Raw genomic sequence first — 27,910 nt, forward strand, 5'->3', positions numbered from 1 at the left:
GTTCACCAAACCTGCATTGAACTGAACACAAGTGTGTCCCGCTCAGCCCTAATCCTTATTTTAAGTCATTTTCAGTCATTTTAAAATCTACTGTTTCTTTAACCACTTCAGCCTCGGAAGATTTTACCCCCTTCCTGACCAGAGCACTTTTTACAATTCGGCACTGCGTCGCTTTAACTGACAAATTGCGCGGTCGTGTGACCTTGTACCCAAACAAAATTGACGTCCTTTTTTTCCCACAAATAGAGCTTTCTTTTGGTGGTATTTGATCACCTCGGCGGTTTTTTTTTTTTGCGCTATAAACAAAGAAAGAGCGACAATTTTGAAAAAACACAATGAGGGGTCATTTACGAAAGGCAAATCCGCTTTGCACTGAAAGTGCAGTCGCTATAGATCTGAAGGGGAACATGCAAGGAAAATAAAAAACAGCATTTTAGCTTGCACATGATTGCAGAGCTTCCCCTCATTTCAGATTCACCCCTTAGATTTAGAGCGACTGCACTTCCAAGTGCACCTGCAGTGCCAAGTGGATTTGCCTTTCGTAAATAACCCCCATTATCTTTTACTTTTTGCTATAATAAATATCCCACATTTTTTTTCAATAAAACACATTTTTTCCTCAGTATAGGCCAAAATCTATTCTTGTACATATTTTTGGTAAAAAAATTGCAATAAGCGTATATTGATTGGTTTGCACAAAAGTTATAATGTCTACAAAATAGGGGATAGATTTATAGCATTTTTATTATTATTTTTTTTTGTTTTTTTTTACTAGTAATGGCGATGATTTGAGATTTTTATCGGGACTGTAATATTGCGGCGGACAGATCGGACACTTTTGACACATTTTTGGGACCATTGACAGTTATACAGCGATCAGTGCTAACAAAATGCACTGATTACTGTAAAAATGTCACTGGTAGGGAAGGAGTTAACATTAGAGGGCGATCATGGGGTTAACTGTGTTCCCTTTCTGTGTTCTAACTGTAGGGGGGATGGGACTTGCTAGGGGAAGAGAGAGATCGGTGTCCATACTTTGTATGAACACACAATCAGTCTCTTCTCCCCTTGGAGAACCTAGTGGCCACAGGGCGCCCCTAGTGGCCACAGGGTGAAGTGACGTAACATAACCAGCCATGCGGCGGCTGGTCGGCAAGTGGTTAAATAATTCCTGGCAAGAAAGTCTTCCTTTAGGCACTTCTTGTTATAGGATGACAAATGTTGTTTTACCCCCCCCCAATTATGCTCCATCGTTGTCACCTTGTCACACCGGCTTCCAATAGAGACTACATTACACATGACATGATGTTGTCACCATCAGGAAACCTAAAAAATGCCATAAAACGGGAAATCTGGGATTTTATTCTAAAAATGACAATTGTTTATGATAGGAATCAAGATGGTCCTCACTACAGATTTGTTGTGTTCACTGAGCCACGGTCACATGTAACCTCCCGGGTGTGCAAGAAATAAATAATAATCAGGTATGACTGTGCTAAAAATAATAAATAATTATCCAAATCCTAAAAAAATGCCGAGATATCTCATCTCAATCAACAAGTGCAAAATATACATAATAAATATACTGTCTAGTGCTCATGTTGTAAAGTGCTGTGCAAACTGTTGCCGCTATATAAATCCCGTATAATAATAATAATAATAATAGTCAAAATAGTGAGTTATCAATTACATAAACAATTATTTATTTTGCATGTATTTTGAAAGACGTTTATTTCTGTGGAGGTTTTTTTTATTGATATTTATTTATATTTTGTATGGATTTTTGAAGGGCATCAATCACTGTTTTCCCTATGGCAGAATATCTATTATATATATTTTGCACTTGTTGATTGAGATGAGATATCTCTGCATTTTTTAGGATGTGGATAATTATTTTTAGTGCGGTCACACCTGATTATTTAATAATTGTTTATGATACAGAGAGCACAGAGTTTGGGTTTACATCTACTTTAAGAAATATTTAAATATTTAAGAAAACACCAATTCTGAGTTGAGTATACAGACGGATCAGCTGCTTAGGAAGAGGACCTGTCCTGTTACATTCTGCGGAGTGGGAATTGGGGGTATTTAGATCTGTGCTGTTCCGTTGAATTGCCCCACATTGCTGTAATTTTCTCCTTTTCACAGTGAGACACCCCAGAATTCTGCCCCCCCCCCCCCATCCTCCATCAGGAAATCCTCCTTCTGGTTTCTCATATGAGATATATTTTTACCAACTGTAACTTTGTTTTATATTCAGAGAAGGAAACATATGTCCTCAGACTGTTGAAACTAAGAGGGGGGCCATTATGACTGGGGCAAGGGGTTTTGGTGGACTTACTCTTTAATATAGAATTTCACTTATATTACATATATTCCCGGATCCATCTTTGTGGTTTCACTATTCTTGCACAGGATGTGACTGATATCGTTGTAAGGGAGCCGCGTTGGTGGCACTTTCTGTTTTTCAGATCACATGATCTATGTCTTTCTGGGATAGGTCAGTGTGAAAATTTCCATTTTCACCTCTGACGTCATAACCAGCCATAAAGAGGCTTGGTTGTCTGTCAGCGGTGGCTGGTGCTCAAAATTTTATTGGGGGGGGCGCAAATAAACTATAAAATACTGAAAAGAAAAAACATCAATTGCAGCCATTGTGCCATCAAACGCTGCCACTGTGCCCATCAAATGCAGCCGCTGTGCCCATCAAACGCTGCCACTGTGCCTATCAAATGCTGCCACTGTGCCATCAAGCGCTGCCACTGTGCCCATCACACGCTGCCACTGTGCCCATCAAACGCTGCCACTGTGCCCATCAAATGCAGCCGCTGTGCCATCAAACGCTGCCACTGTGCCTATCAAATGCTGCCACTGTGCCATCAAGCGCTGCCACTATGCCCATCACACGCTGCCACTGTGCCCATCAAACACTGCCACTGTGCCTATCAAATGCAGCCGCTGTGCCATCAAACACTGCCACTGTGCCATCAAACACTGCCACTGTGCCATCAAATGCAGCCACTGTGCCATCAAACACTGCCACTGTGCCATCAAATGCTGCCACTGTGCCATCAAATGCTGCCACTGTGCCCATCAAATGCTGCCACTGTGCCATCAAACACTGCCACTGAGCCCATCAAACGCTGCCACTGTGCCCATCAAACGCTGCCACTGTGCCCATAAAATGCAGCCACTGTGCCCTTTAAAGGCTGCCACTGTGCCATCAAATTCTGCCACTGTGCCATCAAATGCTGCCACTGTGCCCATCAAATTCTGCCACTGTGCCCATCAAATGCTGCCACTCTGCCATCAAACGCTGCCACTGTGCCCATCATATGCTGCCAGTGTGCCCATCAAATGCAGCCACTGTGCCCATCAGATGCAGGCAGTGTGCCCATCAAATGCAGCCACTGTGCCCATCAGATGCAGGCAGTGTGCCCATCGAATGCCGCCTCTGTAACCCCCCCGCCCACTCGTCGTCTGCCCAGCTCTTACCCTGTCTCGGTGGGGCAGTGGGTGACGGCGGTGAGCAGTGTCATCCGAGCAGTGTCATATGTTCATATGTCTCTTCCCATCCTCTCCTGCCGTCAGGCATCCAATCACAGCGCCTGTCATTTCAGCCAATCAGGTGACGGGTAACAGACCCGAGCACCTGATTGGCGGTTAGGACAGTGCATATTCATTCGCTGTTCTAACACACCCGGGTAAACTGCGAGCGCCTAGCATGGCGCTCGCAGGTCACCCTTTTTGACGCCCATTAGAGCCTATGACTCTAATCAGATGCTTTAAAAACACCCCCCACCACTGTAATTTAGGCGCCTGAATAGGGGGTGGCAGCGGCGGCCATGGATAAATTCATGCAATGCGTGAATCTATCCATTAGTCATATGGGGGTGGTTGGAGAGAGGGGGTGGTGCCTGTGTGCCCTTATGGATGCACCGCCATTGTTGTCTGTAGTGACCTGTAAAAGGATTCTGTGGCCAGAGTGAGGCTTGGTCACACAGGAAGAACCATACAGAATGAGAGGTGGAAACAAGGCTTTGAGCTATGGAGAGGATGCTTATAGCGATGGTGGGGAATGACACTTATGTGACGAAACCGGTCGGGCGATAGCGTCATTTCCTGTCATCGCGATTGGAGGATACACCTTGGTAACCATTGTGTCTGATACATGCTGTTGTTAATCGTCTATCATGTAAGTGCATTACCTTCATTCAATCTTGGTTGAAAAGGTCTTACACTATTGTGGCGTCTGTCTCTCATTTGGGGTATATGATCTGATGTCGTGGTTGGAGTGTAAGAAACCTGATGTCTCCACCGCTGGTGGCTTGGAGCTCTTGCTGAGTGGACCTCTTCACAGACGTGGAATATCTCAGATACACAAGCCGATGTTGACCCCCCGTAATAGGTGGTCAACACTCTTTGGTAAGGGCACACATCCTGATTATTAGTGCTGGTCTCACAAGGTGGAGGAAGTTGGTGACACAACAGTCAAACTTTTACTGTTTGTGACTCTTGGACTCACTTGTTTATATTTATATCCACTTATTGTTTTAATTTATTTAGTGCAACATACACTTTTACTTATAGAATTTCACTTACCTGATTGGAGGGTTGGGGGCTCTGGGTGTGGCCCCTTGTGTGGGGAAAGGAATAAGGATCTTGTTGGAGATTATTTGCCACTATCAGACAAGTTTCTCCTGCCCTCCTTTCCCTGCACACCTTGGTTTTAGAGGTTTTTTATGCCTTATTAATATGAATATTTGATTTTGCCTTTCAGTAAATTTTTGTTCTTACTCGTTTTACTCACACTTCAGTGTTCTGGTGATTTTGTTTACTTGTCATAGCAACAGGCAGGGTCTCTGAGTCTTTGAGAGCAGCGTTGGTTTAACATTGTGCAGAATTATGGGATGGGCCCATGTTAGGTATGGGTGTCCCCAAGGTCGCTGATAGGGGGGACCACCAGTCCTCCTGTAGGGGGGCCGGAACAGCAGGGGGAATCAGTGCGGTCGGGTGGAGGGGCAATTACGGAAGGATGCCCTTTGCAGTTCTCTGCAGCAGCTGAAAGCCAGTTTCTCCCCCTCCTGCTGGCTTTCAGCTGCTGCGGGTAGAGACACAGACACAGGGCATCGTTCCTGTAATTGATTCCTTGACACTGATCCCCCTCCCTGTTTTTCCTGCTTCTGATCCCCCCATGTGCCCCCCTCTCACTGTGATGCCCCCCCCCCCTCCACAGCACTGCAGGCTTCCTTGTCCTGTAAAAAAATAACAAATTGTAAAAAAAATTATAATTAAATATTGTAATAAATATTTTTTAAAAAATTATAAAATAAAATAATTGCAAAATGTTCAACATTTAAACTTTTTTTTAAAAAAAAATTTAAAAAACAATTGAAAAATGGCTAATTCACAAAGGTTTTTGGTTATATTTGTGTCCGCTAATAATGATTTTAGTGTAATTTTAGTGAAAATATTGTCTTGATATATTTGGGGGGGGGGGCTGCCAGGTAGGCTGTACGGGGCCCCAGGATTTCTAATAGCAGCCCTGTAGGTGAGGGAGGCTCACCAGAATATGGAAGCCCCTTTGGCACCTAGATACCAACCCCATGCGTATGGTAAACCTATTCATTCACAAAAAACATAATGTATAAATAAAAGCAAATAGACAGAATGTACATTCACATCCAAAAAAATGTCCCATAATGTACTCATCCACCATCAATCATGTCATTCAGCAAGGGTGAGCCACATCAATCACTATGCCTCATCCCCACCAACCCACCCACCAACCCATGTGTCTGAACCCAACCACTTCTGGCTTACTATTACAATGATAATGTCTTGTAGTTAATCCTCTAGATGGCTTACCCCTTGTTATGTGAGATGTTAGTTATAGAGAAGGTGATGGGGCGTTATGGAGGGTTTTGTGCAGAGGTCTGTTTGGCATTGAGATGGTTTTATCTGCCAGCTCTGAGTTGATATGCTCGGTGATGTGGTGTGGCCTTCCCTCAAAACTTGGAGGGGTTGGGAATTGTCTTTTCTAGTTGTGACAATAGTTCAGATCTCCTATTCCTCCCAACCTGGTAGTATGGATTTAGTATGTATGTAGTATGTATGGATAGTATGGATGTTTCTGCCTACCTTAGGGTAGTCTAACTCCCCCTGTTGTATTAACTCTAAGGCAAAATTTAAATATTCCAGCAAGGATTGTAAACACCAGATATTATCGGCAGAGCATGTGTGAGCCAAGTATTTGGCTTGCGGTTGCAGCACGGCCCTATTTACTTACATGGGAGAGTTTAACAGATAGTGCTCCTAGTCAAGCTCTACATGTAATGGTAAAATTGCTCCTCTGCAATACTAAGCATTATGGTACTGACACCATGCCCATCTGTAGGTGAGTGGTTGGGGGTGGTATAAAAACTGATCAACCACTTGTTTTTGCTGCCCATGTGAAAGAAGCCATAGACTCCCCGAGCGACAGAAGTGATAGCTGGTTTATATCTCAGGCATCTCCAAACTACCGAATCATCAACTTTGGATGATGCAACTGTTTGACAGATGTGTAATACAGCCCACAATTGTGAGAAATCAGGATATACCAAATCTGAATGGCAAAATCATCTTCCTAATATTCACTGTAATTTCTCTTTTCTTACACAGACCCATCACAATGACTTCAGGGACGTGTCTTCTCCGTGTCCTCCTCCTGTGGGCTCTTCTCTGGACAGGCAGAGGTATGTAAGAGGTGATAATACAGTATATTGGGATGAAGTGTGGAATTATGAGATAAGATAATGTGAAATGATATAATCAGGTTTCTCTGTATTATCACATCTTCCAGGCACTTTAAAGACATAAGTAATTCTGTTACAGTAAGTATATTAGGTGGATCTAATGTAAGTGGGTCATTCACACTGCAAGGGTTAAAGTCTAATTTAGGCCCCTTTCACACTATTGTGACCTCAAAGTCGCGTGTTTTTACTGTGATTTCCCCGCGATTCACGGCCGCGATTTTAGGGAATACCTGTGTAATTGGCATCAAAGTCGGACCAAAGTAGTGCAGGGACTACTTTGAAGTCAGAACGACTTGAAGTCGTACTATTATGAATGGTTGTCATTGGAGATTATGGGGAACGACTTGTCATACGACTTTGCAGTCCCAAATCGTCCCAAAAAGTTGTACAGTTGTGAAAGGGGCCTTAGTCTTGGGGTGCACAAAGCCAATTTGGACCCACTTATTAGCTTAAAGGGTCACAGAATGGACACCTTTTTATGGACCTATTTGTTTGTGTTATACTTATTACTGTTATCAAAGAATTGATTATTTGTGGTTGGCACTATGTTTACTAATATTCATAGTAACAACTTCATGGTTCACGGTTACACTTTATATAATTCATTTTTGTTTCCCAATGTAGTAAATAGGGAGGATATGCTAAACGTTGAAACTTTATTTATTGGTTTTGAGGCGCAGCACCTATTATATATTTTTTGACCCAATAGTGTATTTATTAGGGGGCACGTGGTTCAAATTTGCTTGTAAATAATTAATACATTTAGAATTAAAAACATCCACGGCACTCAGGTAAACACAAAAGGTAAAAATAACTGTCAGGATTATAAGTTCAGATACTGAAACTCACATATAAGTATATAAATAAAGTGCAGCGCTGTAATTTCACAATTCAATAAACAAAAAAAGTGCAAATATAAAGTGCAAAAAAAAAAAAAATCACATAGGAAAAGAGAACTATACAAGTCCAATAAGTAATCAGAAAACCATATAAAGAGTCCACAAACAGTCAGCATAAAGAAGATGAAGAATCTTCATGACTTGTAGTGAAATAAAACCCATGTACTGAAAGAGACCTGCGTTATATCAAATCATTAGTAAGACCTCATCTGGAATATGCAGTTCAGTTTTGGGCTCCAGTTCTCAGAAAAAATATCAGGGAACTGGAGAAAGTGTAGAGAAGGGCAACCAAACTGATAAGAGGCATGGAGGAGCTCAGCTATGAGGAAAGATTAGAGGAACTGAATGTATTCCCTCAGAAGAGGAGATTAAGAGGGGGTATGATCACCATGTATAAATACATAAGGGGGGTTATGATCTCCATGTATAAATACATAAGGGGGATATGATCTTGGTGTATAAATACATAAGGGGGATATGATCTTGATGTATAAATACATAAGGGGGATATGATCACCATGTATAAATACATAAGGGGGGATATGATCACCATGTATAAATACATAAGGGGGATATGATCACCATGTATAAATACATAAGGGGGGATATGATCTCCATGTATAAATACATAAGGGGGGATATGATCTCCATGTATAAATACATAAGGGGGGATATGATCTCCATGTATAATACATAAGGGGGATATGATCTCCATGTATAAATACATAAGGGGGGATATGATCTCCATGTATAAATACATAAGGGGGGGGATATGATGTCCATGTATAAATACATAAGGGGGATATGATCTCCATGTATAATACATAAGGAGGGATATGATCTCCATGTATAAATATATAAGGGAGATATGACCACCATTAGGGATGAGCTTCGTGTTCAACTCGAACATCGTGAGTTCGGTCGTTCGCCGAATTACGAACGATATAGTCCGTTCGCGCCAAATTCAAGTGGTGCGTCACGGCCCATAATTCACTGCGGCATCGCAGTGCATTGCTGGCTAATGCTTGGCCAATCACAGTGCTGTGTTGTACAGAGAGATGTAATTGGCCAAAGCCATGGAGGCTTTGGCCAATTATGGCTCAGGGGGTTTAGTACACGCTCCACACTATTTAAGGCCGCCTGCACGTCGGCCCTGTGTAATGTGTTCCGGCTTGAGACAGAGATAGAGAGAGAGAGACAGTGTCATTTGATTTAAGTTAGATAGAGTAGGCAGGTTGAGTCAGTTAGCTGCAGTTACAGTGTATTGTGTATATATATATATATATATATATATATATGCTTCCCAGGTGTTGTGTGTGTGTGTGTGTGTGTGTGTGTATATATATATATATATATATATATATATATATATATATATATATATATATATATACACTGTATTCAGTTTAGCTAGATCCTGTTCTTCTCTTCCTAATATACTGACAGGCAGGCGTTTTTACAGTATTTCCAGTTACTGCACTGTGTACCCCGCACAGTGTCACCTACAGTATAGCTACCTGCAGTCAGGTGCTTTTGTAGGCTCTTTGAAGTAGTTCCAGTTACTGTACTGTGTACCCCGCACAGTGTCACCTACAGTATAGCTACCTGCAGTCAGGTGCTTGTGTAGGCTCTTGACGTATTTCCAATTACTGTACTGTGTACCCTGCACAGTTGCACCTACAGTATAGCTACCTGCAGCCAGGTGCTTGTGTAGGCTCTTTGAAGTATTTCCCATTACTGTACTGTGTACCCTGCACAGTCTCAACTACAGTATAACTACCTGCAGCCAGGTGCTTGTGTAGGCTCTTTGAAGTATTTCCAGTTACTGTACTGTGTACCCTGCACAATTGCACCTACAGTATAGCTACCTGAAGACAAGTGCAGGTGTTATCATACTAATAATACTACAGGCAGGTAGTTGATTCTGCTAGCTGCAGTATAATCAGTATATATATATACATCCCAGTTTTGTGCAGCTCACTGCAGGCCAATAGTATGTCTGGAAGGCCAACAAGGAGAGGCAGACAGTCACAAGCCAATAAAAGAGGACAAGCTATGTGTCTAGAGGCAACAGTGCTGGTCGTGGACACGGTGCATCCTCATCAGCACGTGGCCGTGGGACACGTTTTGCCTTTATTTCGGCAGCTGGCCGTGTTGAGCCACAACATGCGGAAGACTTGGTCGAGTGGATGACCAAGCCGTCCCCATCCTCCTCATCCTCTCTCACCCATGCTCAGGGTACTTTGTCTGGCAAAGCAGCTGCCAATGCAGCCTCTTCCCTCGGCTCAATGGCATCAGTCACACCTTCCCTAGCCCCACCATATCCTCCTGAGGAGTCCCTCGAACTGTTTGACCACAGTGTTAGGTACATGCTCCAGGAGGATGCCCAGCATTTTCAAGGCTCTGATGATGGTACTGAGCTAGATGAAGGCAGTAACGTGAGCCCGGACAGAGGGGGTGCCCAAGAAGGACAGTAATCTGGCAGTTATGTTCCCCCTGCTGCAGCATACTGCCAGGTTTGCTCCAGTAATGAAGAGGAAGGGGATGATGAAGTCACTGACTCAACGTGGGTGCCTGATAGGAGAGAGGAGGAGGAGGAGGAGGCACATCACCAATGAGGCAGGATGCCCTCCAGGGGCCAGCCTAAGGGCAGCACACTGACTGCATCACACCGCAGAGCTCCGCATGTGCAGGGCACTGCTGTCTCTGCGTGTTATTCCAAAAGTTCTTTGGTGTGGGCCTTTTGTGAGACGAGTGCATCAGATCGCACCGCTGCTATTTGCAACATATGTCTGAAGCGTATCTCACGTGGCCAAAACATCTCCCGCTTGGGCACCATATGCTTGACCAGACATATGCTGACCTACCATGCAGTTCGTTGGCAAGCGTACCTAAAAGAACCACACCAAAGAACAAAGAGGACCTCTACTTGCTCCTCATCAGCTGGGATCTCCAACCCCACTATACCTTCAGTCCTCTCTGAGACCTGCACTGAGAGGAATGAAGGTATAGAATTAGATGTGTCACAGCCAAGTACTTGCGGGGAATCTGCTATCAGTACACCGATGTCAGATTGTACCAGGCAAATTTCCCTGCCCCAGCTGCTGCACCACAGAAAGAAGTTCGCTCCCAGCCATCCACATGCCCAGCGGTTGAATGCTAGCTTGGCAAAATTGCTAGCACTTCAACTGCTACCTTTTCAGTTGGTAGACTCTGCCCCCTTCCATGAGTTTGTGGAATGGTGCAGGTTCCCAAACGCCACTTTTTCTCACGGAAGGCGATTCGAGCTCTCTACTGGCATGTGGAAGGCAATGTCTTGGCCTCGCTGGACAGGGCGGTCAGTGGTAAGGTGCATATTACCGCTGACTCATGGTCCAGCAGGCATGGACAGGGACGTTACCTAAGTTTCACGGCACATTCGGTGACACTGCTGGTATCTGGGAAGGATGCAGGACAAGGTGCAGTAGTGTTGGAGGTTGTTCCGCCACCACGCCTCCAAAATGCCACTACTAATGATTGTGACACACCTCTCTCCTCCACCCCCTCCTCTTCTTCTTCCTCCATGGCCTCTTCCTGTGCTTTGTCCTCGGAACCAGCGGTACTCCGTAGGCATTCAAGGGGCTACGCAAGTACGCAGGCCAAAAGATGCCATGCGGTGCTTGAGCTGGTGTGCTTGGGGGACAGGAGCCACACTGGGGCAGAGATTCTGTCAGCTCTGCAGGGGCAGGTTCAGAGATAATTGAAGCCACGCCAACTTAAGGCAGGAATGGTGGTTTGCGACAATGGCACCAACCTCCTCTCCGCCCACCGACAGGGACAACTGACCCATGTTCCCTGTTTGGCTCAAATTACTTAACTTGGTGGTGCAGCATTTCTTGGGCAGGTACCCGGGCTTATAGGATGTCCTGAGGCAGGCCAGGAAAGTCTGTGCATTTCTGCCGGTCATATAATGCCAGTGCTCGGCTGGCTGACCTCCAAAAAGAATTTAACCTGCCCAAAAACCGCCTAATCTGTGACATGCCCACCAGGTGGAACTCAATGTTGGCCATGCTGCAGTGGCTGCACATGCAGCAGAGGGCCATCAATGAGTACCTGTGCGACTATGGCACCAGGACAGAGTCAGGGGAGCTTGAGTTTTTTTCCCCCACGCCAGTGGGCCATGATCAGGGATGCATACACTGTCCTGTCACCATTTGAAGAGGCCACGAGGATGGTGAGCAGTGACAGTGCATGCATCAGTGACACTGTCCCCCTTGTCCACCTGTTGGAGCACACGTTGCGTGGAATAATGGACAGGGCACTTGAGGCAGAACAGAGGCAGGAAGAGGAGGACTTCCTTAGCTCTTAAGGCCCCTTTTATCCAGACAGTGTTCCTGCGTGCCTACTGATCACACAGGAAGAGGACGAGGAGGAGGAGGATTGTGTCAGCATGGAGGTGGAGCCTGGCACTGAGCATCAGCAGCAGTCTTTAAGGGATCATTTACAGTCCCAAGAAACCCATGGACTTGTACGTGGCTGGGAGGAGGTGGCTGTGGATCATGTCGTCCTTAGTGACCCAGAGGACTCTGGACCGAATGCCTCAGCAAACCTATGCTGCATGGCCTCCCTGCTCCTGCAAAGCCTGCGGAGGGATCCTCGTATTCATGGTATCAAGGAGAGGGATCAATACTGACTGGCAACCCTCCTTGATCCACATTACAAGGGTAAGGTTGCGGACCTTATCTTGCCATCGCAGAGGGAGCAGAGGATGAAACATCTTCAGTAGGCCTTGCAGAAAGGTCTCTGCAATGCGTTCCCAGAGACTGGGAGGTTACAAACTCCTGTTCCTGGACAACGTGTTGCTGAAGCTTCGGTCAGTCAAAGAAGGAGCGGTGGAGAAGGTGGCCATCTGACCGATGTGTTCAGACAATTTTTTAGTCCGCAGTCCCAAGGTATGATCGGTTCCAGCAACCATCGCCAGCGTCTATTTTACATGGTGCAGGAATACCTAGGGGTAATATCTGACTTGGACACCTTTCCCACCGAAAATCCTCTGGGTTACTGGGTCTTGAGGATGGATCACTGGCCAGAGCTTGCACAGTATGCAATTGAGCTACTGGCCTGCCCTGCATCCAGCGTTCTTTCGGAACGCACATTCAGTGCTGCTGGAGGCTTTGTAACTGATCACAGGGTGCATCTGTCCACAAACTTGGTCGATCGACTGACCTTCATAAAAATAAATCAGTCTTGGATGACCACCAGCTACCAAGTACCTGATGCTGATGTAACCGAATAATTTTTTTTGAAATGTCGGATCCCTTCAAGACTGCCTATGCTGATGCTGAGTGACTATCCTGTTATGCTGAGTAATTATCCTCTTCCTCCTCAATGATCATGCTGATAACTTGTAAGAATATTTTTGGTTCTGGGCGCCGCCACCAGTGGCTAAGGCCCAATTTTTCAGCCCCTGTTTAACAGTGGCATGTAATTACAATTTTTGATGCAATACTTTGCAGCAGGGCTCATTCCTGCGCTCCAACTAGAGTATCTGTGAGGGGTTGCAGTGTTGTGGCACCAGCACCAGTGCCTAAGGCCCAATTTTTCTGCCCCTAAGTCCATGTCTACCCAAAATACACAGACTCTGGGAACTGGAGGACCCATATACATATTTGGGGTCTCTATACCTCAAACCAGCAATGACTACTTTAGACTGTGAGACTCAGAGCAGATGCTAATATAACCAACTCAAGCCACCTGATGCTGAGGGTCTCCTGATATAATCTGTTAAAGGTCTTGTGTTAAGTGTCTTTCTCCCATTGTGACCACTTTACCTTATTTGGAACCATTGTGGGATGTTACTACCGCTAGTACTTTTAAATGACTTTCTTTACCGTTAGAAATGTCATTTTGCTCTCGGACTGTTGTAAACACGGGAAACATGCGCCACTTTACAGGCATACTATAGACACCCCCCAGGTACGATATTTAACCACTTCAGTACCGGCGTATTGTCATATGACGTCCACAGATGGGATCTCCCATCCTGGGTGGGCGTCATATGATGTCCTGGGATTCCCGGCCGCCTAGGGGGCGCGCGCGCCCGCCGCGTTGCTCGGGTCCCGGTGCGTGTGCCCGGCGGCCGCGATGTCCGCCGGGCACCCGCGATTGCCCGTTAACCGGGCCGGCATGTGGATCTGTGTGTGTAAACACACAGATCCACAGCCTGTCAGCTCTGAGGAGACCGATCTGTGTTCCCAGAACGGAGGAACACTGATCGGTCTCCTCCCCTTGAGCGTCCCCTCCCCTTTCAGTTAGTAATCACTCCCTAGGAAACATATTAACCCCTCCCCGCCCCCTAGTGGTTAACCCCTTCACTGCCTGTCACATTTACACAGTAATCAATGCAATTTTATAGCATTGATCGCTGTATAAATGTGAATGGTCCCAAAAATGTGTCAAAAGTGTCCGATGTGTCCGCCATAATGTCGCAGTCACAAAAAAAAATCGCGATCGCCGCTAAAAAAATAAATACATTTTTTTTTTTAAAAATGCCATAAATCTATCCCCTATTTTGTAGACGCTATAACTTTTGCGCAAACCAATCAATATACGCTTATTGCGATTTTTTTTTTTACCAAAAATATGTAGAAGAATACGTATCGGCCGAAACTGAGGAAAAAATTTGTTTTTTTATTTTAAAAATTGGGATATTTATTATAGCAAAAAGTAAAAAATATTGTGTTTTTTTCAAAATTGTCGCTCTTCTTTTGTTTATAGCGCAAAAAATAAAAACTGCAGAGGCGATCAAATACCACCAAAAGAAAGCTCTATTTGTGGTGAAAAAAGGACGTCAATTTTTTTGGGGTACAACATCGCACGACCGCGCAATTGACATTTAAAATGCGACAGCGCTGAAAACTAAAAATTGGCCGGGAAGGAAGGGGTGAAATTGCCCTGTATTGAACCGGTTAAAGGAATATTTCACTTTTAATGTTTCACTTTAAGTAGTATTAAAATCACTGCTCCCGAAAAAACGAACGTTTTTAAAACTTTTTTTTGCATTGATACATGTCCCCTGGGGCAGGACCCAGGTCCCCAAACCCTTTTTATGACAATAGCTTGCATATTAACCTTTAAAATTAGCTCTTTTGATTTCTCCCATAGACTTTTAAAGGGTGTTCTGCGGCTTTCGAATTTGCCGCGAACACCCCAAATTGTTCTCTATTCCCTGAACGGGCGAACAGCCAATGTTTGAGTCGAACTCATGTTCGACCCGAACAGACAGCCCATCCCTGGCATTAAGGTGAAAAAACTGACACTGACCAGCCCCCCCCCGCCCGTTTTACTCACCCAAGCTCATTCATTCCCACGGCGGAGTCACGCTCTACCTCTCTGCCCATTGCCTCAGCTCTTGATTGAATAGATTGATAGCAGCGCAGCCATTGGCTCCCCCTGCTCTCAATTATATCAAAGGTTGCGGGCGCGCGGGGGGGTGAGTCCTGCATTCTGTGTTAATGGACACAGAAGCAGGACTCAGGAGCACGCCCACATGGGTGTCCACCTTAGGAGAGCGCTTCTCCAACGTGAGCACTCAATGCGGGGGAGGAGCTGCCAGCGCCCCCTGGTGACCCCAGAAGAGGATCGGGGCCACTCTTCGCAAAACAAACTGCACAGTGGAGGTAAATACGACATTTTTTTTTTAATAACAGAGGGTTTACAACCCCTTTAAGTAAAAACAAAATGAGCAAAAACACTATAGATCAGCTGGGCTAACAACCACTTAGCAAGGCTAAATTTAGATCACATCCCTGTTTAGGACAGGGTGCTAAAAATATATTGAAGGTGTGAGAATGTTTAAGAGCTTGTTCACATAAGCAGAAAAAAATACATAAATAAATCTACATTTAAATGCATATGTTCCACATGAAAGAAAACGGAAAATTTGTATACTTACCTGACGGTAATTTTCCTTTCCTGATGCAAGGCATGACAGCATACACAAATGGGTAAGGCTCCGCCTCTCACCCAATCAGGACTGGGTATACTATCTATAAATAAGTCGCCTCCCCCCAGGCGGCATTCTCTTAACTATACTCAAATGCGAAACCCACAAGGGAGGGACCTGTATGCTGTCATGCTTTGCATCAGGAAAGGAAAATTACCGTCAGGTAAGTACACAAATTTTCCCTTTTCCTGACACAAAGTATGACAGCATACACAAATGAGTTGTAACACGCCCACAAAACCTATAAGGGAGGGCCATGCTGAAGCATTCAAATCAAATTATCATTAGATTCATTTAGAACTGAAGTCAATTCCCCTGCTTCCAATGTTGCCTGATTGACTTTGCAATAGGCAAAAAATGGTTTGTAGTATATGAACCTAGTTGGTATCCTGTAAAATTCTGGACCTCTGAATTCTGCCCATGAGCACACCACCCATCTGATAAAGTGAGCTCTGCACTAGATTGATGAATTTATCTTCCTTCTATAAGCCACTTAGGCTACTCTGACCCGAGATAATGCCGTTGTCCTACTGGACAGTGAAAAGTCTTCTTCTGATACTGCCAGGCCTGAAGAGGCCACTGTCTGACCTTCTAGAGAAGGGCCACTTCCATGTATTTCTTCCACATAGAATCCATTACTCCTGCTTGTGGTGATGCTGACATTTTAGTTTGTACATACCGGAAGGGTGATGTCTTAAACCCAGAGGCAAAGATGCAGACCCTTGTCTTGTGCTGGTGAAGAAGAAACCAGAACCATTTTGTTTGAATATGGTAGCAATAAGGTAGTTTACTTGGATCTCTGAAGGAATTCTCCCAGATGTGATATACTTAAGAAATACTACTTTAGTGTCACTGAAGCTATTGGGGTAGTCTTGTTCAGAAGAATGGAGGAGTGAGACAACCTTCCCAACACTAGTGGCACTGCAATTTCTAAAGGAAAAGAATGATCTGTACCGGCCTTTCAGAATTGGCTCCCCCAGATATGCAGCGGTCACTGACTGGATCTCAGGAAGCGAGGACCTGACCAAGACTTGAATACCGCTCAATCCCTTATATTGGATTACTTGCAGACATCTTAATCTTTGCAGCCGGGAGCAGAGGATTCCATCCTAAAAGTCTGCAAGATTTTCCATGTCCTAGTATACCTAGAATTTGCAGCAGGTTCCCCCGGCTTCCACAAGGTTTCAAATAATGAAGGTGAGATCCCACAATGAGCCTTCCTAACTTGGTCTCCCAGTTGCTAGATCTAACGTGGCTGAATGACTACGGATCCTGGTTGAACTAGATGGACTGGTGTCTCTTCAACCTGCCCAACTATGTACTATGATCCTGATGAGGAGCTTAGAGTTAACCGAGTCTGGTGGCTATAAAGGGCTAACCTGCTGACTCAGCTGGATGTTAGTATATCCACTGCTTCCACTTCTGGCTAGCTCCTCTTGCAGGAATGACTTCTATTCCTGACCATTGAGATTACTGCCAAGTTGAGATTCATTGAACCGCTTGTTGGTCTAGGGACTCACCCCTGACATCCAAGGCTTTGTATTTTACCGTATCTGACAGGAAGTTCTGGGACGCCAGAACACAGAGCGATGAGATGAGACAGGTTTTACTGTTGGCATGACGATAGATTACCTATTGCCGTCTGTTTGAAGCATACCTGAGGCCTCCAAGGCTGTGTTGCCCAAATGACTTCCCCACTTGGCAATCACTGTACCCCTGCTGTTAGACACTTCGTCCTCCACTGGCCTATGTCATTGACCTTGAGCTAGGAGGTCACAGAGGCAAATACGAAGAAAGTGAATAGACTTTGATGATTGGTACCCCTGGGAGTTGATGAAAGTTGATAAGATTAACTATCCTAAGCCACCATTAACGGGACTAGTCTCATATGTTGGGTATTCTTCCCTGGAATAGGAAGCAAAATCTTTCATTACCCTAGAAGGCCAGTTTATGATGTTCTCAATCTTCCAGTGCATCCAACTGACTGCATGGATTACTGCAGACTACTTCTTGACCATTTGAGACCATGGGATAGAGCTAGGACTTGCCTTCACATAAGACCTAATACTGTCACCCTTCCGTGTGGGCAACTCTACAGTATTCTCCTGAACGTCTAAAATGTCATTATAATAATGAGATTTTTTGGCCTTCCCTCTGAGTCAGGGTTTGTCAGGACCTGGATGATGTTGAGCCACCCTCAGCTGTTGTCCACATAAGGAACCTGCAGTAGATGGCCACTACTGGAAGCAATGTTCTGGAAAATGTCTTGAGTATGTGGAAAGGTCAAAGGTTGTTGAATGAGCCCGAAGTGAAACTCAGAAGTGCATATGTACACATCAGCTAGATCTAGAGAAACTGTAGCTGCTTTATCTGATAGTTTGAGTGATTGTTCTCAATTATTCCATATGACATTTTGGATCTTGATCCTTTGTTCCATATCTTGCCTAAATCTGCTTTCCGACTAAGAACCATGGACCGATGGTTCCTGTTGGACAAGATTTGGTAACATTTGCTTACAGCCTTGATTGCTCTGGAGAACCATAGTGGGAATTAGAGGAGTTGAAAGAGTGAAGAAATTCTATTGACTTCCTTACTGCGCAAAGTGCAACTCGCCAGCACACCCATATTCTTCCGTTGCCCCAAGGTTTTGTTGCAGACAGATCACATCAAATACAAGTGCTGCACAGGCCCCACTGATTTGGAGTCTCCTGCCCAAATTTGCATTCATTTCTGCAATATAACACCTACCGGGCACATTTGAGTGAAAAGGAACTTTGCTGCTCCTCGTGAGGAGCAGACTTGAGCTTAGGCGATTAAAGACGATTATGGATCTTCCAATCTCTTCCCTAGCTCTTCTCAGGCCCTGTAACCAACTGTTTGTTCTGGGCCTAGGGGTCCAGCCTAAAAGATTTGTCCCTGATCTGCACATCACTGATTCCATCCTAAATCACATTCCATTTGACTTAGAAGAGGTAAACGCCATCAGTGGGTTAAGCCATATGGCTCGACTAACCCCACAGAATAGTAGGAGGAACAGCCTGCTGCATCCACAGTGGTTGTACTGCCTCGCTGGTCACTCCAATTTCACTCATGGATTGAACACCTCAGAGGTAGGGATGAGCCGAACACCCCCCGGTTCGGTTCGCACCAGAACCTGCGAACGGACTGAAAATTTGCACGAAGGTTAGAACCCCATTGACGTCTATGGGACTCAAACGTTTGAAATCAAAAGTGCTCATTTTAAAGGCTAATTTGCATGGTATTGTCCTAAAAAGGGTTTGGGACCCGGGTCCTGCCCCAGGGGACATGTATCAATGCAAAAAAAACTTTTAAAAACGGCCGTTTTTTCGGGAGCAGTGATTTTAATGATGTTTAAAGTAAAAAAAAAAGTGAAATATCCCTTTAAATATCGTACCTGGGGTGTGTCTAAAGTATGCCTGTAAAGTGGCGCGTGTTTCCCGTGTTTAGAACAGTCCCTGCACAAAATGACATTTCTAAAGGAAAAAATCTCATTTAAAACTGCTTGCGGGTTTAATGTAATGTCGGGTCCTGGCAATATGGATGAAAATCAGTGAGACAAACGGCATGGGTACCCCCCAGTCCATTACCAGGCCCTTTGGGTCTTGTATGGATATTAAGGGGAACCCTGCACCCAAATTAAAATAAGGAAAGGTGTGGGGCCACCAGACCCTATATACTCTGAACAGCAGTATACAGGCGGTGCAAACAAGACAGGGACTGTAGGTTTGTTGTTAAGTAGAATCTGTTTGTAATTTTGAACGGGTACATTTTTAACATGTTTAGCTCCAGCCAAAAAATCTTTTTTAAGCTTTTTGGAAAACATAGGGAAGGGTTATCACCCCTGTGACATTTGTTTTGCTGTCTTTCCTCCTCTTCAGAAGATTTCACCTCACTTTCTGTCCCAATGACAAATGTTTTTTGAAAATTTGGGGTTTTTTGTGGAACAAGGATTGGAAAGCATCAGTGGAAAGGAGAAATGTTTTTCCCATATTAACTCTTACAGGAGAGAATTTCCCTTCCTAGGGGTAGATTTCATCTCACTTCCTGTTGTCTCCTTCCGTTTGCAAGTAGGAGTCGTTTGTAAAGTTAGATGTTTGAAAGTAGGGGCCTGCCCTATATACTCAGCAGAAATTTGGGCCTTAGGTGTTGTTGTGGCCACAACACTGTAAGCCCTCACAGGGCCCTGCTGTGAAATATTAGATCAAGAATTGTAATTAAATGTCCCTGTTGAACAGGGGCAGAAAAACGGGGCCTTTGGTGTTGGTGGTGCTGGTGCCACAACACTGTAAGTCCTCACTCGCTCTTGGTGGGTGCAGAAATGGGCCCTGCTGTGAAATATTAGATCAAGAATTGTAATTACATGCCCCTGTTGAACAGGGGCAGAAAAATTGGGCCTTAGGCACTGGTGCTGGTGCCACAACACTGCAACCCCTCAAAGACACTCTAGTTGGAACGCAGGAACGAGCCCTGCTGCAAAGTATTGCATCAAAAATTGTAATTACACGCCCCTGTTAAACAGGGGCTGAAAAATTGTGCCTTAGGCACTGGTGGTGGCGCCCAGAACCAAAAATGTTCTTACAAGCTATCAGCATGATCATTGAGGAGGAAGAGGATAATTACTCAGGGATAGTCACTCAGCATCAGCATAGGCAGTCTTTGAAGGGATCTGAGATTTCAAAAAAAATTATTCGGTTACATCAGCATCAGGTGCTTGGTAGCTGGTGGTGATCCAAGACTGATTCATTTTTATGAAGGTCAGTCGATCGACTGAGTCGGTGGACAGACGCACCCTGTGATCGGTTACCACGCCTCCAGCAGCACTGAATGTGCACTCCGAAAGAACGCTGGATGCAGGACAGGCCAGTAGCTCAATTGCATACTGTGCAAGCTCTGGCCAGTGATCCATCCTCAAGACCCAGTAACCCAGAGGATTTTCGGTGGGAAAGGTGTCCAAGTCTGATCTTGCCCCTAGGTATTCCTGCACCATGTAAAACAGACGCTGGCGATGGTTGCTAGAACCGATCATACCTTGGGGCTGCGGACCAAAAAATTGTCTGAACGCATCGGTCAGACGGCCACCTTCTCCACCGCTCCTTCTTTGACTGACCGAAGCCTCAGCAACACGTTGTCCAGAAACAGGAGTTTGTAACCTCCCAGTCTCTGGGAACGCGTTGCACAGACCTTTCTGCAAGGCCTCCCGAAGATGTTTCATCCTCTGCTCCCTCTGCGATGGCAAGATAAGGTCCGCAACCTTACAATTGTAACGTGGATCAAGGAGGGTTGCCAGCCAGTATTGGTCCTTCTCCTTGATACCACGAATACGAGGATCCTTACGCAGGCTTTGCAGGATCAGGGAGGCCATGCAGCGTAGGTTTGCTGAGGCATTCGGTTCGGAGTCCTCTGGGTCACTAAGGACGACATGGTCCGCAGCCACCTCCTCCCAGCCACGTACAAGTCCATGTGTTTGTTGGGACTGCTGCTGATGCTGAGTGCCAGGCTCCACCTCCATACTGACACAATCTTCCTCCTCCTCCTGGCGATGGTTGCCGGAACCGATCAGACCTTGGGGCTGCGTACTAAAAAATTGTCTGACCGCATCTGTCAGATGGCCACCTTCTCCACCGCTCCTTCTTTGACTGACCGAAGCCTCAGCAACACGTTGTCCAGGAGGACCAGGAAATTGTAACCTCCCAGGCTCTGGAAACCTTTCTGCAAGGCCTCCCGAAGATGTTTCATCCTCTGCTCCCTTTGCGATGGCAAGATAAGGTCCACAACCTTACCTTTGTAAGGTGGATCAAGGAGGGTTGCCAGCCAGTAATCATCCCTCCCCTTGATACCACGAATACGAGGATCCTTTAGCAGGCTTTGTAGGATCAGGGAGGCCATGCAGCGTAGGTTTGCTGAGGCATTCGGTCCGGAGTCCTCTGGGTCACTAAGGATGACTTGATCCGCAGCCACCTCCTCCCAGCCATGTAGAAGTCCATGGGTTTCTTCGGACTGTAAATGATACCTTGAATACTGCTGCTGATGCTGAGTGTCAGGCTCCAGCTCCATGCTGACACAATCCTCCTCCTCCTCGTCCTCTTCCTGTGTGATCGGTGGGCACGCAGGAACACTGTCTGGATAAAGGGGGCCTTGAGAGCTAAGGAAGTCCTCCTCTTCCTGCCTCTGTTCTGCCCCAAGTGCCCTGTCCATTATTCCACGCAGCGTGTGCTCCAACAGGTGGACAAGGGGGACAGGGTCACTGATGCATGCACTGTCACTGCTCACCATCTTCGTGGCCTCCTCAAATGGTGACAGGACAGTGCATGCATCCCTGATCATGGCCCACTGGCGTGGGGAAAAAAAAACAAGCTCCCCTGACCCTGTCCTGGTGCCATAGTCGCACAGGTACTCATTGATGGCCCTCTGCTGCGTGTGCAGCTGCTGCAGCATGGCCAAGGTTGAGTTCCACCTGGTGGGCATGTCACAAATTAGGCGGTTCTTGGGCAGGTTAAACTCCTTTTGGAGGTCCGTCAGCCGAGCACTGGCATTATATGACCGGCGGAAATGCACACAGACTTTCCTGGCCTGCCTCAGGACATCCTGTAAGCCCGGGTACCTGCACAAGAACCGCTGCACCACTAAGTTAAGGACGTGAGCCAAACAGGGCACATGGGTCATTTGTCCCTGTCGGAGGGCAAAGAGAAGGTTGGTGCCATTGTCGCAAACCACCATTCCTGCCTTAAGTTGGCGTGGCGTCAACCACCTCAGAACCTGCCCCTGCAGAGCTGACAGAACCTCTGCCCCAGTGTGGCTCCTGTCCCCCAAGCACACCAGCTCAAGCACCGCATGGCATCTTTTGGCCTGCGTACTTGTGTAGCCCCTTGAACGGCTATGGAGCACCGCTGGTTCCGAGGAAGAGGCCATGGAGGAAGAAGAAGAGGAGGGGGTGGAGGAGAGAGGTGTGTCACAATCATTAGCATTTTGGAGGCGTGGTGGCGGAACAACCTCCAACACTACTGCACCTTGTCCTGCATCCTTCCCAGCTGCCAGCAGAGTCACCCAATGCACCGTGAAACTTAGGTAACGTCCCTGTCCATGCCTGCTGGACCATGAGTCAGCGGTAATATGCACCTTACCGCTGACCGCCCTGTCCAGCGAGGCATGGACATTGCCTTCCACATGCCGGTAGAGAGCCGGAATCGCCTTCCGTGAGAAAAAGTGGCGTTTGGGTACCTGCCACTGAGGAACCGCACATTCCACAAACTCACGGAAGGGGGCAGAGTCTACCAATTGAAAAGGCAGCAGTTGAAGTGCTAGCAATTTGGCCAAGCTAGCATTCAACCGCTGGGCATGTGGATGGCTGGGAGCAAACTTCTTTCGGCGGTGCAGCAGCTGGGGCAGGGAAATTTGCCTGGTACAATCTGACGTCGGTGTACCAAAAGCAGATTGCCCACAAGTACTTGGCTGTGACACACCTAATTCTATACCTTCATTCCTCTCAGTGCAGGTCTCAGAAAGGACTGAAGGTATAGTGGGGTTGGAAATCTCAGCTGATGAGGAGCAAGGAGAGGTCCTCTTTGTTCTTTGGTGTGGGTCTTTTAAATACGCTTGCCAACAAACTGCATGGCAGGTCAACATATGTCTGGTCAAGCATGTGGTACCCAAGCGGGAGATGTTTTGGCCACACGAGATACGCTTGAGACATATGTTGCAAATAGCAGCGGTGCGATCTCATGCACTCATCTCAAAAAAGGCCCACACCAAAGAACTTTTTGAATAACGTGCAGAGACTGCAGCGCCCTGCACATGTGGAGCTTTGGGGTGTGATGCAGTCAATGTGCTGCCCTTAGGCTGGCCCCTGGAGGGCATCCTGCCTCGTTGGTGATGTGCCGCCTCCTCCTCCTCCTCCTCTCTCCTATCAGGCACCCTTGTTGAGTCAGTGACCTCATCATCCCCTCCCTCCTCATCACTGGAGCAAACCTGGCAGTATGCTGCAGCAGGGGGAGCATGACTGCCAGATTGCTGTCCTTCTTGGGCACCCCCCCTGTCCGTGCTCATGTTACTGCCTTCATCGAGCTCAGTATCATCATCAGAGCCTTCCAAACGCTGGGCATCCTCCTGGAGCATGTACCCAACACTGGTCAAACAGTTCGAGGAACTCCTCAGGAGGACATGGTGGGGCTAGGGAAGGAGTCACTGATGACATTGAGCCAAAGGAAGAGGCCGCTGCTTTGCCAGACAAAGTACCCTGGGCATAGGTGAGAGAGGATGAGGAGGATGAGGACAGCTTGGTCATCCACTCGACCAAGTCTTCTGCATGTTGCGGCTCAACACGGCCAGCTGCCGAAAAAAAGGCCAAGCGTGTCCCACGGCCACGTGCTGATGAGGATGCACCGTCTCCATGACCAGCACTAGACACAGAGCCTGCTTGCCCTCTCTTATTGGCTTGTGACTGTCTGCCTCTCCTTCTTGGCCTTCCAGACATACTAATGGCCTGTAGCTGCACTAAGCTGGGATATATATATATATATATATATATGTACTGATACTGCAGCTAGCAAAATCAACTGCCTGCCTGTAGTATGAGAACACCACCAACCTTCTACAGGTAGCTTTAGCTGAACACTGTGAGGTGGACGCACCCCACTAACTTGTAGGTTTAGCTGAACACTGTGAGCAGGACGCACCCCACTAACTTGTAGGTTTAGCTGAACACTGTGAGCAGGACGCACTGCACTAACTGTAAATAGTCAAGCTGCCTGACTGTGGTACTAATAGGATCAAAAGAACACCAGTAATTTTCTTCAGGTAGCTTTATATACTGTAACAAGACAAGCCTGCCTGTCAGTAAGAAGATAACAGGAACGGATCTAGCTGAACACTGTGAGCAGGACGCACCCCACTAACTTGTAGGTTTAGCTGAACACTGTGAGGTGGACGCACCCCACTAACTTGTAGGTTTAGCTGAACACTGTGAGGTGGATGCACCCCACTAACTTGTAGGTTTAGCTAAACACTGTGAGGTGGATGCACCACACTAACTTGTGAGTTTAGCTGAACACTGTGAGCAGGACGCACCCCACTAACTTGTAGGTTTAGCTGAACACTGTGAGCAGGATGCACCCCACTAACTTGTAGGTTTAGCTGAACATTGTGAGGTGGACGCACCCCACTAACTTGTAGGTTTAGCTGAACACTGTGAGCAGGACGCACCGCACTAACTTGTAGTTTTAGCTGAACACTGTGAGCAGGACGCACTGCACTAACTGTAAATAGTCTAGCTGCCTGACTGTGGTACTAATAGGATCAAAAGAACACCAGTAATTTTCTTCAGGTAGCTGTAAATACTGTAACAAGACAAGCCTGCCTGTCAGTAGGAAGATAACAGGAACGGATCTAGCTAAACTGAATACAGTGTATATATATATATATATATATATATATATATATATGCAACACCTGGAATGCATATATATACACAATACACTGTAAGTGCTGCTAACTGACTGACTGTTCTGCCTAATCTATCTAACTCAAATCAAATGTCACTGTCTGTCTCTCTCTCTCTCTCTCAATGAACGCCGGAACACACACACTACACAGGGCCGCCGTGCAGGCGGCCTTATATACTGTGGGGCGTGTACTAAATCCCCTGAGCCATAATTGGCCAAAGCCTCCTTGGCTTTGGCCAATTACGGCTCTCTGTTCAGGCGGCGCTGTGATTGGCCAAGCATGAGGGTCATAGTGCATGCTTGGCCAATCATCAGCCAGCAATGCACTGCGTTGCCGCAGTGAATTATGGGCCGTGACGCGCCACACGAATTTGGCGCGAGCGGCCCATATCTTTCGCAATTCGGCAAACGACCGAACAGCCGATGTTCGAGTCGAACATGGGTTCGACTCGAACACGAAGCTCATCCCTACTCAGAAGTGTATTACTGGCCAAGTTTGCCTTCAACTCGTCTGCTGAGAACCAAATAGCCTTGGCTACTGAAGCAAACTCCAACGCAGGCCACACCATACTCCCTAATGGTAGTATAAATCTTAATTTCTAAATCCATATTGCTGTTCCCATGCCTCTGCGAAGGCTATTGCATCATCCGCTGGCAGACTGGCACTTCTGGCTAGTCTGATGAAGATTACTTGGCTAACTGCCTCTGCAGTAAAAGTTGGGCTTTACAGAGGGGATCTTGCATCCTCTGTTAGCATTAGGGATGAGCCGAACACCCCCGAGTTCAGTTCGCACCCAGAACATGCGAACAGGCAAAAAAATTTTTCGAACACGCAAACACCGTTAAAGTCTATAGGACACGAACATGCATAATCAAAAGTGCTCATTTTAAAGGCTTGTATGCAAGTTATTGTCATAAAAAGTGTTTGGGGACCCGGGTCCTGCCCCAGGGGACATGGATCAATGCAAAAAAAAGTTTTAAAAACAGACTTTTTTTTGGGAGCAGCGATTTTAATAATGCTTAAAGTGAAACTATAAAAGTGTAATATTCCTTTAAATTTCGTACCTGGGGGGTGTCTATAGTATGCCTGTAAAGGGGCGCATGTTTCCCATTTTTAGAAAAGTACAGCAAAATGACATTTCTAAAGGAAAAAAGTCATGTAAAACTACTATCGCTAGCACCGGCTATAATGAATTGTCGGTCCGACAATACACATAAAAGTTCATTGATAAAAACGCCATGGGATTCCCCCACAGGGGAACCCTGAATCAATATTAAAAAAAAAGTGTGGGGGTCCCCCTAAACTCCATAGGTTTTAAGGGGAACCCGGCACCAAAATTTTAAAAAAAATGGCGTGGGGTCCCCCCAAAAATCCATACCAGACCCTTATCCGAGTATGCAACCTGGCAGGCCGGAGGAAAAGAGGGGGGACAAGAGAGCGCCCCCCCTCCTGAACCATACCAGGCTACATGCCCCCAACATTGGGAGGGTGCTTTGGGGTAGCCCCCCAAAGCACCTTGTCCCCATGTTAATGGAGAGAAGGGCCTCATCCCCACAACCCTTGCCCGGTGGTTGGGGGGGTCTGCGGGTGGGGGGCTTATCAGAATCTGGAAGCCCCCTTTAACAAGGGGACCTCCAGATCCTGCACCCCGTGTGAATTGGTAATGGGGTACAAATGTACCCCTACCATTTCACAAAAAAAGTGTCAAAAAGGTTAAAAAACACAAGGTGGTTTTTGACAAGTTCTTTATTAATTTCTTCTTCTTTCTGCTTCTTCTTCCATCTTCTTTCTTCTGGTCTTCCTTCGGTGTTCTTCTTCCCCATCTCCATCTTCTTCTTCTTCTCCATCTTCTTCTTCCTCTGCTCTCTCATCCCGCATCTTCCTCCAGCTTCTTCTCCGCTCCGTCCGCACGATCCGCCTCAGTGGGAGTCTTCCGCCGTGTGGCGCTTCGGTTCTTCTGACACTTCTTATATAACGGAGGGCGGGGCCGCCCAGAGATCCCGCCCTCCTCTGACGCACGGGGACTTCATGGGGACTTCCTGTGGCTTACCCCGTGTTGTCAGAGGGGGCGGGGTCACCCATTTACGTAACCTATGTAAAGTCTATGGGACTCGAACGTTCAAAATCAAAAGTGCTAATTTTAAAGGCTAATATGCAAGTTATTGTCCTAAAAGGGGTTTGGGGACCCGGGTCCTGCCCCAGGGGACATGTATCAATGACAAAAAAGTGTCATGGTTATGCAATAGAGTTTTGTCTATCAGCTTACCTGTCTCCATGTGTTCATCTCTAAAGACAGGCTGACTCTCACCTGACTGCTTTTATTAACTCTCCTCTAGCATGGCTCCACCCCAGCTCCTATCAGAGAACTCTATATTAACCTCTGCACTGCAGGCCAGCCCTGCTGATCAACCTTTGTGTGTTTGGCTTCCTGTTCCTGCCTGCCGTGTGCTCTACGTTTGTTTCTGTTACCGACCTTGGAGTGTTCTCTACTATTCCTGTCTGCTTGTGACCCTGACCTTTGGTGTGTCCCCGACTATCCTTGTTTGCCTGTGACCCTGAACCTTGGCGTGAACTCTGTTGTCCTTGTCTGCTTGTGGCCCTGACCTTGGCTTATTCCTTTACTATCCCTATTCTCCTGTTGCCTACTGTGGGTGTGAGCTGGGGGACCCTGGGGGTCGCGACCTGGAGCCAGTTGCAGCCCAGTCCATCCTCACCTCTAGAGGCTCTGGTGAACACCTGCTGGCTCTTAGACTCCGTGCCCTAGGGAATCT

Source organism: Aquarana catesbeiana, linkage group LG02, assembly GCF_042186555.1.
Source record: "Aquarana catesbeiana isolate 2022-GZ linkage group LG02, ASM4218655v1, whole genome shotgun sequence".
Lineage (NCBI taxonomy): Eukaryota > Metazoa > Chordata > Amphibia > Anura > Ranidae > Aquarana > Aquarana catesbeiana.